General features: G+C 42.6%; 1 long non-coding RNA gene across 1 annotated transcript; it reads left to right on the forward strand.

Annotated features, from left to right (window-relative positions):
* The first annotated feature begins 7659 nt into the window (after positions 1-7659).
* On the forward strand, positions 7660-9121 carry LOC122990241. Its single transcript, XR_006405290.1, has 4 exons — positions 7660-7825; positions 7901-7986; positions 8075-8135; positions 8212-9121. It is a non-coding gene; the product is annotated as an uncharacterized LOC122990241 (long non-coding RNA).
* Positions 9122-14142: the final 5021 nt, after the last annotated feature.

The following is a 14142-nucleotide window of genomic DNA, read 5'->3' on the forward strand; positions in this document are numbered from 1 at the left end:
TGTAATGGGTCTGTAAATAAGAAATGACCTGTCAAATACAGCACAGCAGTCACACAAATACACTGAGGAGGAGGGCTGTAGTTCCCACTGAATAGGTTATGTGTTCAGTTTTTATTTGAGTGCCTCTTTAAAGCACTGTTTAAATAAAATGTGTTTTTAATTAATTTGGGAGGTTTGGGCAACCTTAGGATTTTTACAGGCAATGTAAATATAAAGCTGTAACTTTTATCTGCCTTGTGTATTCCTGACAGTGTATAGAAAGTACCATGTAGACTTCCTATATGGTGGATATTATGGTTCATGGTGGGCACTTAACCACTAGGCCATCAGGGCCCCTCCGAGAGTACTTAACTGCATAAATAAAATCCAGATTATTAAAAAATATATCAAGATGGTGTGGGGTGTGTTGGTGGAATCCTGGCTATAGCTGTGCATAATTGCCTGCTATGACTCAGCCAATTATGAAACCTTTTGATTGACTTTCAGTGGACCAAGACAAAGGCTGAATTACCAACCAGGAAAATTGACCGCCTTGTTGGGACAATGCGGACCCCTGAACCCCAACCGGCAGGTAACTTGGACGATCAGCTGGAATGACTTGTGGTGCTGGGCTGAGCCTGGATAGGAGACTACTAGGCCGCTCCTGTGACTATTGAGGAGACACACTGTTTCCACACTGGTGGAGACAGACTCTTCAGGAACTCTGGTGAGACTTGATATGGAGACAAATAGAACAAACATTTTCCCTGACATAGTGAAACTTCAGACTGTTCAGACAGACTCTGGGGGTGGGGAAGAAATTAGTTTGCTGCCCAGCGTGGGTTGCAACCCTAGAGGTCAAAGGCCAAAGGCCAAGATGGCGGCAGGTAGAGCAGGTGCAGTCACAGCTCTCTTACTATACGGATTGCTTTTTAACTTTTTAAGACCTTTTGACATTAACCCACTCCTAAGCTTTTATGGAAAAATACATGCAAACAATGCTGATCTGTTAAGCTAACAAACAAACCAAGCCATGGGAAACTTTGTATATGGGAAACACACGCTAGCTTTGACATTCATGTATCCATCTTTGTACAATCGAATGAAGAAACATACAAAGCCACCAACTATACTTCAACACAGTGATGCACTGATCATTACGATTTGTCTGCTGTTATCTGAAGACATTCATCCGTGCCCCGGCCCGCTCCACGCTAAACCAGAGAATGAAGCAAACATCTCAGCGGACGTAACACGCAACACAACTGTCTAACAGGTACGCACTTTGTGTAGTGACAAGTTACCGTTTGATCATGTTCAACAAACTAACCTTCCTCATCGCCCCCGCTTGTTGCACGCTGTTGGGAGTGTGCCTGCCCGGACTGGAGGAGCTGGTGTGGCGGTCGCGGTGGCCGGGCTGCCAGGGACTTCCCGGACCGGGTTTGACGGGTCGCGACGTGCCGTCGGGGGTCTGTTGGCACCGGGGGTGAGGTTGGGTGCTGGCGTGGAGGCCGGGAGCGCCGCGGCGTTGTCAGCGGGTCCATGCGTTTCGGCTGTTTCGGGGAGCGAGGGGGACGCTTCACCGGCTGAACCACGGAATATTCCGACCATTGCTGACTTCTGTTCAAGTAATCCACGTGCAGTTGGAAATACTATGCACAATGTAAACAGGAAACTGGTAAATCCGGCGATCTCAAAAAACAGGAAGTGGGATGTTTTTCGGACTGTTAATCAGTCAAAAACCGTTTGGGATCCTAAAGCTAAGCCAAAGGGTCTTTTGGGTGGGCATTTGAACGTAAGAAGTATTAAATCTTTAAGTGATCAAGTCCATCATCTTTTACTGGATTCCAATTTAGACTTCCTTTGTTTATCTGAGACTTGGCTTCACAAAAACACTCCATCAGCAGCATTAAAAGTCCCTGGTTTTAACATTTACAGGAGAGATAGAGTGGGCTCAAAGGGAGGAGGAGTTATGATTTATGTGAAAGATAGTATCCAGTGTAATGAAATCCATTGGTCAAACTGTAAGGAATTGGAATGTATTGGACTAAATATAATTTTGTCACCACAGATGTCCTCTATTCTTATTGTAATTTACCGTCCTCCCTCTCCCAATACTAGTTTCTATGAGAAATTCGAGAAATTATTAAAAGAATGTAATTTCAACAAAGAAGTATTTATTATGGGAGATTTTAACATCAATTGGGAGGACAAATCCTCTAGAAAGAACCTCAAACAGATAACCGATAACTTTGACCTCATGCAACTGATCGCCCACAAGAATAACTAATTCCACCAGTACTCAAATTGATTTAATATTTAGTAACAGACCTGAGAGAATTTTAAAATCCTATAATATGGTACCTGGTCTCTCTGACCACAATTTGACACTGGTAGCAAGAAAACTAAGCAATAAGTGGTTTAGCCCTAATGCCAGAGAATATGAATCTTTTGGAATTCCCAAAAACAAACAGGAGAACTTCAAAAGTGCTGTTCAACAGATTGATTGGCATGATCTACTGCTGGGCATAGACCATGAAGAAGACAGTCAAATATTCTCAAAAAAACTAGAGAGCATTATTAAAGATTTTAACTGCAAATTTAGGCGCAAAAATAACAAAAACACTGTCCCTTGGATAAATGCAGACATTTTAAAACTAATGAAAGAAAGGGATCTTGTCTTAAAAACTGCATTAAAAACTAAGTTGAGTCATGAAAGACAACATTTTGCTAGTTTAAGGAACAAGGTGGTAAAGAAACTAAGAAAAGCAAAGGCAGATTTTTTCTTGACCATAATAGAAAAGGCAAGAGGTAACTCTAAAATTATCTGGAACCAGTTAAAAAAAAACTAACAGGACATCACAATAAAGACAGGAAACTGCTTGAACTTAAAGTAAATGGAATGCTTACAAACAATCCTGGGGAAGCTCTTAACCACTACTTTATTGATTCTGTAGCTACCATTGCACAATGTTTTTCACCTGAATACACAAATGTTTGTCCAGTCAATACAATGTAACCGGCTTTCAGCATAAGGAATGTCACTGAATCAGAGGTTGCCAGAATGATTAAATCTGTTAAGCCATCCAGAGCAAGGGATATATTTGGTATGGATGCAGTTATGCTCAAAGAGCTCTAACTAATCCTATTACCAAAATTATTAACCTCTCAATTTCTCAGGGAATGTTTCAGAGTGTTTGGAAGTCAACTGTTGTTGTCCCAGTATTTAAATGTGGAGATCCCTTTTCCACCTGTAATTACAGACACATCAGTATCCTACCTACAGTATCAAAGGTTGCAGAGAAAGTGGTAGCTGAACAAATCACCTGCCATCTGAACACTAGCTCATTTGCTCTGCACCCAATGCAGTTTGGCGTCAGAGCTTATTATTCAACTGAAACAGCCGACTGTTTTTTCATAGAAAAAGTTAAATCTCTATTGGATAAAGGTGGTGTTGTTGGAGCTGTGTTTCTTGACCTCAAGAAGGCATTTGATACTGTGAATCATAGAATTCTCATGTCTAAGTTGTCTAGTTTCATTTTTTGTTCAGATACACTTAAATGGATAGAATCATATTTGTTAAATCAATCTGAGTCTATCCAAATACAGAATAATCAATCAGCTGCCCTTCGTCTGTCCACAGCAGTCCCACATGGATCCATCCTGGGCACATTGCTATTTACATTGTATATCAATGATTTCCCATCTGTATGTCCTGACACCAACATTCAGATGTATGCTGATGACACAGTAATTTATATACATGGTGGCAGCAAGACACAAGTTGCCAATGAACTCACAAACTCCATGGCTCATGTAAAAGCACGGTTAAAGCAATGCTATTTGCAACTAAAAGTGTCTAAAACAGTAAGTATGTTTTTCACCAAGACAAACAGTTCTAGTGTAGCGCCGGATGTCTTTGTATCAGGGGAGAGGCTACAGGTCGTATCTGAATACAAGTACCTTGGTGTTTTGATTGACTCCAAACTTTCATTCAAGGCTCAGGTCTGTAACCGGGTCAAATTCAATCTTTCAAATTTCAGGTTCACTCAAGATTATATGTCAACCGAGGCGGCTAAGATGTACATGCATTACATGGTCATTTCCCATATCATTTACTGTTTAACAACCTGGTCACAGCCTAGCAACACTACTCTAAAACCGACAGAGTCTTTGTATAAACGAACACTTAAAATCCTTGACAAGAAACAGGTACATTTTCATCATTGCCCAATATTAAAAAAATATAACTTGTTGAGTTGGGAAAACTTGATTAAATACGTAGATGTTTGTCTTATGTACAAGATTATATATGGTTTGACCTCTCCTCTGCTCAGACAGTTTGTCAACATAAGAACAACTGCATATGGGTTCACAAGAGGTGCAGCAAGAGGGGATTGCATCATCCCACTGAGAAAAAGTACTTTCAGTCAGTCTGCATTCTCTGTTAAAGCTGCACTAGAATGGAACTTCATCCCAGCAACTAATAGAGAACTGGACACGTATAGTTCATTTAGAGCTCATTTAAAGAAATGGTTAATTAGTACTCAGCTCTGTCAGCACTAAGACTTAGTCGCACCTTGTTGTCCTCAGTCTATCTGTGCTGAACTTCCCTTGCTGTCTACTGTCACCTGTCGCTATCTTTCTACTGCCAGTCTGCTTTCATGTACCTGCATGTATGTCTTATTGTGGTTTTGCTTTTATTGTGTCAGACTAATTTATGTATTTTACATACTGTGCATGCTTTTTGTATCTGTGCTTCTGCCTTGCATGTTCTAGTTAGTGTCTAACAATGCAACTCGATGTGGTCTTATTCAATCCACTTTTCCATTAACATTAATATCTTCATGTATTTATTGTCTTGCATATCTTGTATCATGAGTCTGTGTGTTGCATGTTTTAAGGATGTCCTGAATGATGTTTTTTATTAATATTATATATGTTCTTCTTTCTTTATTTTATTAATTGTTCCGCATGCTCATAAAAGACTTCAGTAACTTCAATAATTTCAATCTCATTTTCATATTCTGTTTTTAGGGTGACTCTGTAACATCTTTCCAGGGACTACAGATGAAAAATAGCCTCTTGGCTAACTCTGACGCATTTACAGCAATGTTTATAAATGTGCATTGTCCCTGTTAAATAACCAAACAAATAAAATAGATAAATAATCAGAGGACTGTATACTGGAGCTGTATGTTCTTGGGTTGTTGGGCTGTGTCATAAACATAAGGGGAGGAACTTTCACTCTCCCTGATGGACATGTGTTAGAAGTAAAGGGGCGGGGTTTATAGTTCCTCTTTCTTCCTTTCCCTTTCCTAAACTGGACTGGTTTTCATTGAGAAGATAACAAGGGGGTGTGGTTAAGCTGCGGGTTGATAAAAGGACGCCACGGTGAGGTGCGCGCGCAGCCACTGGAGTAACGTGATGCGGCTCAGCTGGGAAAGCGCGAACATTGAAAGTGATACGAGTTGAGTTAAAGCCCAGAGAGACGTCCTTTTTAGAAGCGTTCAAGACCTTACAGCTTCACACCTTTCTTGCATCCGGACCCTTGAGTAAAACCAGTTTTGTTCTTCGGGGACCCATCCCCCAACCACCAAAAACTGAACTGAACCGCCAGAAGGAGCTCGCGGCTCACGAGAGCAACGCCAGCGCTGGCGAGGCCGAGTCGGAGGGACTTGAAATGCTAGTCGGCGTGGAAACCCGATAAGGTAACCCACCTCCAGACTGTCTATCTCTGACCTTGGAAACCAGTCCGTCTTCCTCTGTATTCTCCCACGTTTTCTCCTTTTCTACACTCTCCAGGTTAGGACTAGTATTGGTGCTTAATACTGAATCCCCTAGACTTGACTAGTCCGTAACACATGTCATTCTGATATCTCAGTGACTGGCTGTCCTGTGGCCCACACCATTGCAGCGCTGACAGAGTCAATTCAATTCAATTCATTTCAATTCAGTTTCATTTATATAGCGCCAAATCACAACAAAAGTCATCTCAGGGCACTTTTCACGTAGAGCAGGTCTAGACCGTACTCTTTAATTTACAGGGAAGGGAACATTATATTTAGGTCTATAATTGGCTAAAATGCCTCAATCAAGAGTAGGCTTCTTAAGAAGAGGTTTAATTACAGCTACTTTAAATAACTGTGGTGCATATCCTGTTCCTAAAGACAGATTGATCATATCTAGTAAAGAAGCGCTAACTAAGGGTAAGATTTCCTTAAGCAGCCTAGTTGGGATGGGGTCTAAGAGACAGGTTGATGGTTCAGATGAAGAAATCGTTGAAGTTAGTTCAGGAAAGTCAACTTGAGAAAAACAGTCTAAATATAGATCAGGTTTTACAGCTGTTTCTAAGGTTCCTGTGTTTAGTGATAAATCGGTGCCTGTTGAGGGCAGGAGGTGATGAATTTTGTCTCTAATAGTTTGAATTTTATCATTAAAGAAGCTCATAAAGTCGTCACTACTGAGAGCTACAGGAATACAAGGATCAGTAGAGTTATGACTCTGTCAGCCTGACCAAAGTGCTGAAAAGGAACCAACCCTTTATTAGTGATGAGTAGTAGGCAGCTCTGGCATTACAGATGGCCTTCCTATATGTTTTTACCTTGCCAGACTAAGCGAGATTCTTCTAGTTAAGTGGAACGCCAAATCCTTTCAAATTTTTGTGATGTTTGCTTTAATTTGCAAGTTTGGGAGTTATACCATAGAACTTACCTCTTATATTTTATTATCTTCCTTTTTAAAGGGGTGGTGGAGATGAATGTTATTTGCAATGAGCCTGTGGTACTATCAACAAAAAATTAGCATAAAATTAGTAAAAGTGTCCTCTGTAGTATTGAGACATGCCACTGCATTCAATACTGATGGAAGTGCTTCCTTAAATTTAGCTGCAGCACTATCAGATAGACATCTAGTGAGGACATTTTTGTCTAATGGCATGTAGTCTAGTAAGTTATTAGGTAATGCTCTGATAACAGGATTTTGTGGAAAAACTATTAAATGTTCAATTTTGATGCCATAAGTCAGAACAATGTCGAGGGTGCAGTTAAGACAGTGAATGGGTTTGTTTACACACTGAGAGAAGCCAATTGAGTCTAATAATGAGATAAATGCAGTGCTCAGACTATCATTATCGACTTCCACATGAATATTAAAATCACCAACTGAAATGACTGTACTAAGTTTGATAAAAACTCAAAGAATTCAGATAAAAATTTAGAGTACGGGCCAGGAGGATGGTACACTATTACAAATAGAATTGGCTGTAAAGTTTTCCAGGTTAAGTGTGAGAGACTAAGAACAAGGCTTTTGAATGAGATATAATTAAATTTAGGTCTAGTGTTGATAATTAAGCTTGAATTGAAAATGGCTGCAACTCCACCAACTCGGCCAGTGTCTCAAGGAATGTGACTATTAATATGACTGGAGGGAGTGGAGTCATTTAACATATGAACATATTCTTCATGACACAGCCAGGTTTCAGTAAGACAAAATTAATCAATATGATGATAATCTGAGATTAGATTGTTTACTAATACAGTTTTAAACGACAGAGATCTAATGTTTAAGAGTCCACATTTAATTCTCCTTTTTTGTTGTAGTATTGCAGTGTTGGTGTTAATTTTTATTAGATTTTTATGAATGAATCCTCCTCTTTTTTACTTTAGATTTAATTGCCATGCGGGGTAATATCTGAGGAAGGGCTACGCACCTTGGATGTGTGTCCTCCTAATCTTCCTGAAGCCTGAGCTTCGCGTCGGCATTGTAGTTTGGCATGGCTGTGTCGGATCCACGTGGCTGTCTTGAGACGCTGGTTGTCGACATTTCCTCCGTTCACTTTTGTCAGGTATGTTTCGACGCTATTGCTGCATATCTGGGCCATATTAGTGGCGTGTCTGATGCGCTTTCTGCTTTCCAGCAGAGTCGGCCTGTATTCTGGCCAGGAGTTGGGAGTGTGTGGCCTCGGAGCAGTGCGCAATAATCCATGCGCTGCGTTGGATTCCTGAGGTAGGTTGGCTCGTTTCTGTCTGGCGTTTTTATGCATTTGTTTGACTGCACATGAAATGTGACTCTGGTTTCTGATTGCTGTTGGCAGTTGCTGCATCCCTTCGCGGCTACCTCCCCTGTTGCCTGAGAAGTTGTGCCTTCACTTACTGGTATGTGTGAATTTACTTGTTTTAATCAATCTAATTGTAATTCGGCGTAGCAATTTTAGTCTGTTGTATATCACAGCAAGTGGCTCCACCTCTGAAGCGGGCCTCTGCGCTCCAGCTACTGCTGTTCTGTCTGTGGTTTCACCTCGGCAAGCTCACTGCTTGCCTGTAAGGAATTGGTAGTAATACCAGGGGTGCTAAGCACCAGCTACTGGTCGATAGTGCAGTCACCCAAGACTGCAAGACCAGGCAGACCAACCTGTGCACCGCCTGGATTGACTACAAGAAAGCCTATGACTCAGTGCCACACACATGGATACTGGAATGCTTGGAAATGTACAACATCAACAGGACACTAAGAGCCTTCATCAAGAACTCAATGGGGCTGAGGAAAACAACTCTGGAGGCCAACTCAAAGCCAATTGCACAAGTTACCATCAAGTGCGGCATATACCAAGGTGATGCACTATCCCCACTGCTGTTCTGCATAGGCCTGAACCCCCTCAGCCAGATCATCTCAAAGAGTGGCTACAGATACCGGTTCCAAAGCAGAACAACCATCAGTCACCTCATCTACATGGATGATATCAACTAATTACTTGCAGAGTGTGAAGTTTGGCAATGTGGTACTGCCTCAACCAACACACATCAGCCACTAGGGTCACTAGGGACGCCCACTGCCTGCAAGATTAGGACTGTAACTGGGGGGCTGGCTGTGCTCCTGAGGGTGAAGGCAGGGAACTCTGCAACTGTCCATGAGCTTTGGATGGCCAGCATCATTGGGCTGTACTTGTTGACCCACTGAGACTTTGGCCCTTCAGCAGCACCAGGGAGAGGGAGCGAGACATGCCAAGTCAGACTCTCCATCTGCCGTGCCACTACCAGCAACCTGCACACCACCTGTCCGGTTACCATACACCCACACCCAAACTGCACACCACCTGTCACACAGCAGAAGTATTGGTTTTATTTGATTCCTTGTGTTTATATTTTTTGCATGATTCTGATTGCATTTAGAATTGCTTTTATTGTTGTGCTTGCTTTTATTGTTGTTTGGTTTTATTTGCATGCTTTTAGTTTGAATTTTGCTGTGTTGAGTCAATGCATATTTACTTCCTCACACTGTGATTACTAAATACTTGCACCTGGTGGAGCCCTTGTACTTGATAGAGTGTGTTACAAACCAATGGAAGAAGAGACTTCAGCCTAATGAACCAATGACATGCCTTGGAGGAGGAACCAAGAAAGGAAGCACATGGAAACAAAGGTGAGGCAAACAACATGGCAGCAGAGCTGAGCTGGAGCAGAGCTAGAATTGGAGACAAGAGAAACTGACGAGGAAACAAGGGCCCACCAGCATGAACACTAGACGGCACCCAGAGTACTTTAACGCAACACACATAATGGGCAGGGTGCAAAGTCTGCCCCATTGTGTGAGTATAAGAAAAACAAAGTACTCTTGGCATAAGCAGCAGCTGGTGGTGTGATGCTGAGTTACTGCCATTTTTGTGTTGTTAGTGAGCAGTGGAGGTTTGCGGTATGATGGAGGATAGCGGCTCCAAAGGGGACAGGCAAGCGGATGAGCAACACACCCTACAACAAGGAAAGGCCAGCACCTCCTCAGGTCACAGTGCAGCCAAGTCAGGCCTACGGCCCAGATTCACCTGGACCATGTGCTCGAGTGGAAAGCCCCTCTCCTCTTCAACTAGAAAGACTGTACGCTGTGGCGTAAATGACATTATTAGGGTCAGGCTTCCTTGGTTGTAATTTTAACATTTTATAGTTTTAGTATTTTTAATTTAACATTTTTATAGTTTTAGTATTTTTAGTTTTAACATTTTATAGCTTTAGTATTATACATTTTAGTGAAAAATCTTGTCAAATTTGATCATTATGGGAGAAAACTGAACCTCATTTCCTATCGGATATCCCGACATACCTCCGCCACACTCTAGTGCCACCCCCGCGGCGAAAACGGCACAGACGCCGGGGAAAGCGTAGCAGCTGTCTTGTGAGGCTGAGGGCCGGGTTGGTACGTCCTGATCAAGGCGGATATGGAGCTGGGCCTTGCCTGTGTGTCTCTCAACGTTCCCTGGACCCTGTAGCTGCCTGTTTGGTCCCGGTGGCGGGCTCGGATGTGGTGTTCCACCCCCGCAGACCTTGCTCTCCTTGTCTCCGCTGGCGCGGAGTGAATCTGGGGATCCTGCAGCCTCTGTGTTGGGCCTCCTCGTCAGCTGTTCGCCCTGACCCGCCAGCTCCTGCCAGGTTTGGTCTGGTCAACGCCAGATCACTTGGGAATAAATCATTTATCCTCAAGGATTTCTTCATATCCCGGGAACTGGATTTCCTCTTTATCTCCGAGACTTGGCTGAGTGTTGGTGAGTCCAGTGTCTTCAAAGAACTTTTACCTGACGAGTGCTGCTATTTTAATTTTCCTCGGACATCTGGCTGAGGAGGAGGAATTGCGACTGTTTTTAAGAGTGACTTTAAATGCAAACAGATATCGCTGTCATCCTCCTTCACCAGCTTTGAACTGAGTCTGTTTGAGCTGGGGCATTCTTACACGGTGTTGTGTGCTGTGGTTTATCGGCCTCCTAAATACAAAAGAGACTTTTTATCAGATTTTTCTGTGTTCTTGGCTGATATTATGCCTAAGTATGACTAGGTCCTTATCGTTGGAGATTGTAATATTCATGTGTGTTGCCCTGAAAATCCTTTGGTGCGGGACTTTTTAAACATCATTGACTCTTTTAATCTTGTGCAGTCTGTACTTGGGCCTACACATGAACGTGGTCACACACTTGATCTTGTTTCATCTCATGGTTTGCCTGTTTTTAACCTGGAGATCTGTGACGCTTTTTTCTCTGATCATATGCCTGTACTGTTTGAAGCTGCTGTTTGCTGTCAAACAGTTAAACCTTGCACTGCTGCTCGCACTTGTCGAGTTATTAACCCTTCCACTCCTGCTCACTTCTCAGATGCCTTCAGTCAAAACTGCGTCATGCCTGAATCTGTGTATGAGGATACAGAGGCTCTTAACTCATGGTTTCTCGACACCTGTCAAACTGCCATAGACATTGCGGCTCCATTGAAGACCAGACAGCATAAAACTAAATCGGAGGCGGAGCCCTAGCCGAATGAAACAACCCGTGCTGCCAGGCAGGATTGTCGAAGAGCTGAGCGGAAGTGGAAAAAGGACAAATTGCAAGTGTCTTTTCAAATGTTGAGGGATTACTGGCATCGTTACCAATCCACTGTGAAAGAGGCTAAAAGAAAATATTTTTTTTCCTGATATTGTCCTGTTAAACTGCCACAAGCCTCGTGTGTTGTTTAAAGTGATCAACTCTGCTCTGAATGCACCACAGACTGTTGGAATTGAGGCCTCCTCGGCTGTGTGTGAAAAATTTCTTCACTTCTTCACTGATAAAGTCACTTCTACCAGAGCACTTATTTCACCTCCTGCCATTGACCCTTCAGTGTCTGTCCCCTGCTCTGCTGGGTTGGACACATTTGAGCCTGTAACCCTGCCCTTTGTTCAGGAGATCGTTGGTCATTTGAAGCCCTCAGGTTCTCCAGATGAAACTGTCCCTCCCCAGACTTTTTAAGGAGGCTTTCCAGACTGTTGGACCATCTTTTCTCACAGTTATTAATAGCAGTCTGTCCTCTGGAGTGGTTCCTGTTCATTTTAAACATGCCGTTGTGCAACCTTTGTTAAAAAAAACCTGGGCTGGATCCTACTGTTTTGGCAAATTTCAGGCCTATCTCTAAATTGCCTTTCCTCTCTAAAATCTTAGAAAAGGCTGTCTATTCTCAGCTCATGGACTTTTTAAATGAACAAAATATTCTTGAGATTTTCCAATCCGGTTTTAAAACATTGCACAGCACCGAATCAGCACTTTTAAGAGTTTTTAATGACATCATAGTACCGTATTATCCCACTAGAACACTGTGCTCCCAGAATGCAGGCTTACTGGTGGTTCCTACAGTCTTTAAAAGTAGAATGGGAGGCAGAGCCTTCAGCTATCAGGGTCCTCTCTTGTGGAACCATCTTCCAGATTCGGTGCAGGGGGCAGACACCCTCTCTACGTTTAAGAGTAGGCTTAAAACTTTCCTTTTTGATAAAGCTTATAGTTAGGGTCGACCAGGCTCACCTTGGATCAGCCCTTAGTTATGCTGATATAGGCCTAGACTGCCGGGGGACTTCCCATGATGCACCGAGCTCCTCTCTCCTCCTCCTCCTCCTCCTCTCCATCTGTATTTATTCATGTAACATCAATGCATGTCACTAACTTGGCTTCTTCCCTGCAGTTTTTTTTTGTGCTTTCTCATCCCACAGGAAACCCTGGGTTTGTAGGCCTAGCCTTTGCGGTCCTTTGCAGTCCTGTTGGCATCTTTCCCTGACTATTGCTACTACTGTTGCTGCTGTTATTGTTATTGTTATGATTGTTGTTATTCTGTCCCCCCCAACCCCCTTCTTTCTCTCTCTCTCAACCCCACCTGTCAAAGCAGATGGCCGCCCACCAAGAGCTGGGTTCTGCTTGAGGTTTCTACCTGTCAAAGGGGAGTTTTTCCTTACCGCTATCGCCAAGTGCTTGCTCATGGGGGAATTATTGGGTCTCTGTAAATTAAAGAGTATGGTCCTGCTTTATGTGAAAAGTGCCTTGAGATGACTTTTGTTGTGATTTGGCGCTATATAAATAAAAATTGATTGCTTGATTGATATATATGTAATGGGTTTCATCATACAGTTGATTATACTTTTGACCGACGACATATCAATGTCATTCCAGTCTGTAGACTTCTTGCTCTGAAATCCTTTAACAATGTCAATAATTTCTTTTTCATCTGTTCCCTTTAAAAACATTGATTCTTTAACATGTGCATTTTTACTTTCCACTTCATTTCCACTGCTAGTGTTTGCAGTCTCCCCTGCCAAACCAGGACCAATACCAACAAAAAATTCATTAAATTAATTTTCAACTAAGGTCATATCCTTAGTAGTTTTATTGGTCTTGGTTAGGAGGTGGTTTGGGTATCCTGTTTTCCCAGTTCTATTTCTAATAATGTTATTCAGTACTTTCCATGTATTTTTTATGTTAGTTAATGGTGAATTCAGTGATGCCGTGAGAAGGATTACAATGAAATCGTGATGTCTGAGAAGATGCAGAATGAAATTTCTAGCATATTTCAAGTAATATTTAATTTACAATCACACTCTGGAGCCAGAATTGTCTATTATGTTAATGTTGATAAGAGGGAAGCATTGCCTTTCAGGCATGTGATGGGAACCTAGAAAACTTCTTCAAACACAAAAATCAGGCCTAAGCCCCCATCATTCTCCCCTCATGGTGGACTATGCTTTAGAGAGCAATTTGCCTAGAGAACAGTACAAGCAGTACCCCAGACAGTGAGATCCAAATACTAGATTGGTCAGCAGTCATAAACATGCTAAAACCAGGTGTAGCTAAGACAGCTGAAAAGGCTTCTTGAGAACGGATGAAAACAAGGCAGAGCTCTTTCACTTTCTGGCCAGGAACCTTGTGGAAATGTCGACTACCAAACAAGTTCCACTTGCAGACCCAATGGTAGATTGTCTCACCCACAAGAAACAGATCACATTGCCCCTTGCATGCATAAAGAGGCAGATACATGGATGCTACTCCATGCGGCAGATGCTGCAAGAAAAGGATTTAAAAAGATCACCCTACAGACTGTGGACACAGATGGGGCGGCTGTGGCTCAGGAGGTAGAGCGGGTCGTCCACTAATCGGATTGGCGGTTCGATTCCCGGCTCCTCCAGTCCACATGCCGATGTGTCCTTGGGCAAGACACTTAACCCCAAATTGCTCCTGATGGCTGTGCCATCAGTGTATGAATGTGTGTGAATGGTTAGTTTCCTCTGATGGGCAGGTTGGGACCTTGCATGGTAGCCCCTGTACCCATTCAGCGTGTGAATGGGTGAATGTGATTCGTGGTGTAAAAAGCGCTTTGAGTGGTCGGAAGACTAGAA

This window comes from Thunnus albacares, chromosome 10, assembly GCF_914725855.1.
Source record: "Thunnus albacares chromosome 10, fThuAlb1.1, whole genome shotgun sequence".
Taxonomy (NCBI): domain Eukaryota; kingdom Metazoa; phylum Chordata; class Actinopteri; order Scombriformes; family Scombridae; genus Thunnus; species Thunnus albacares.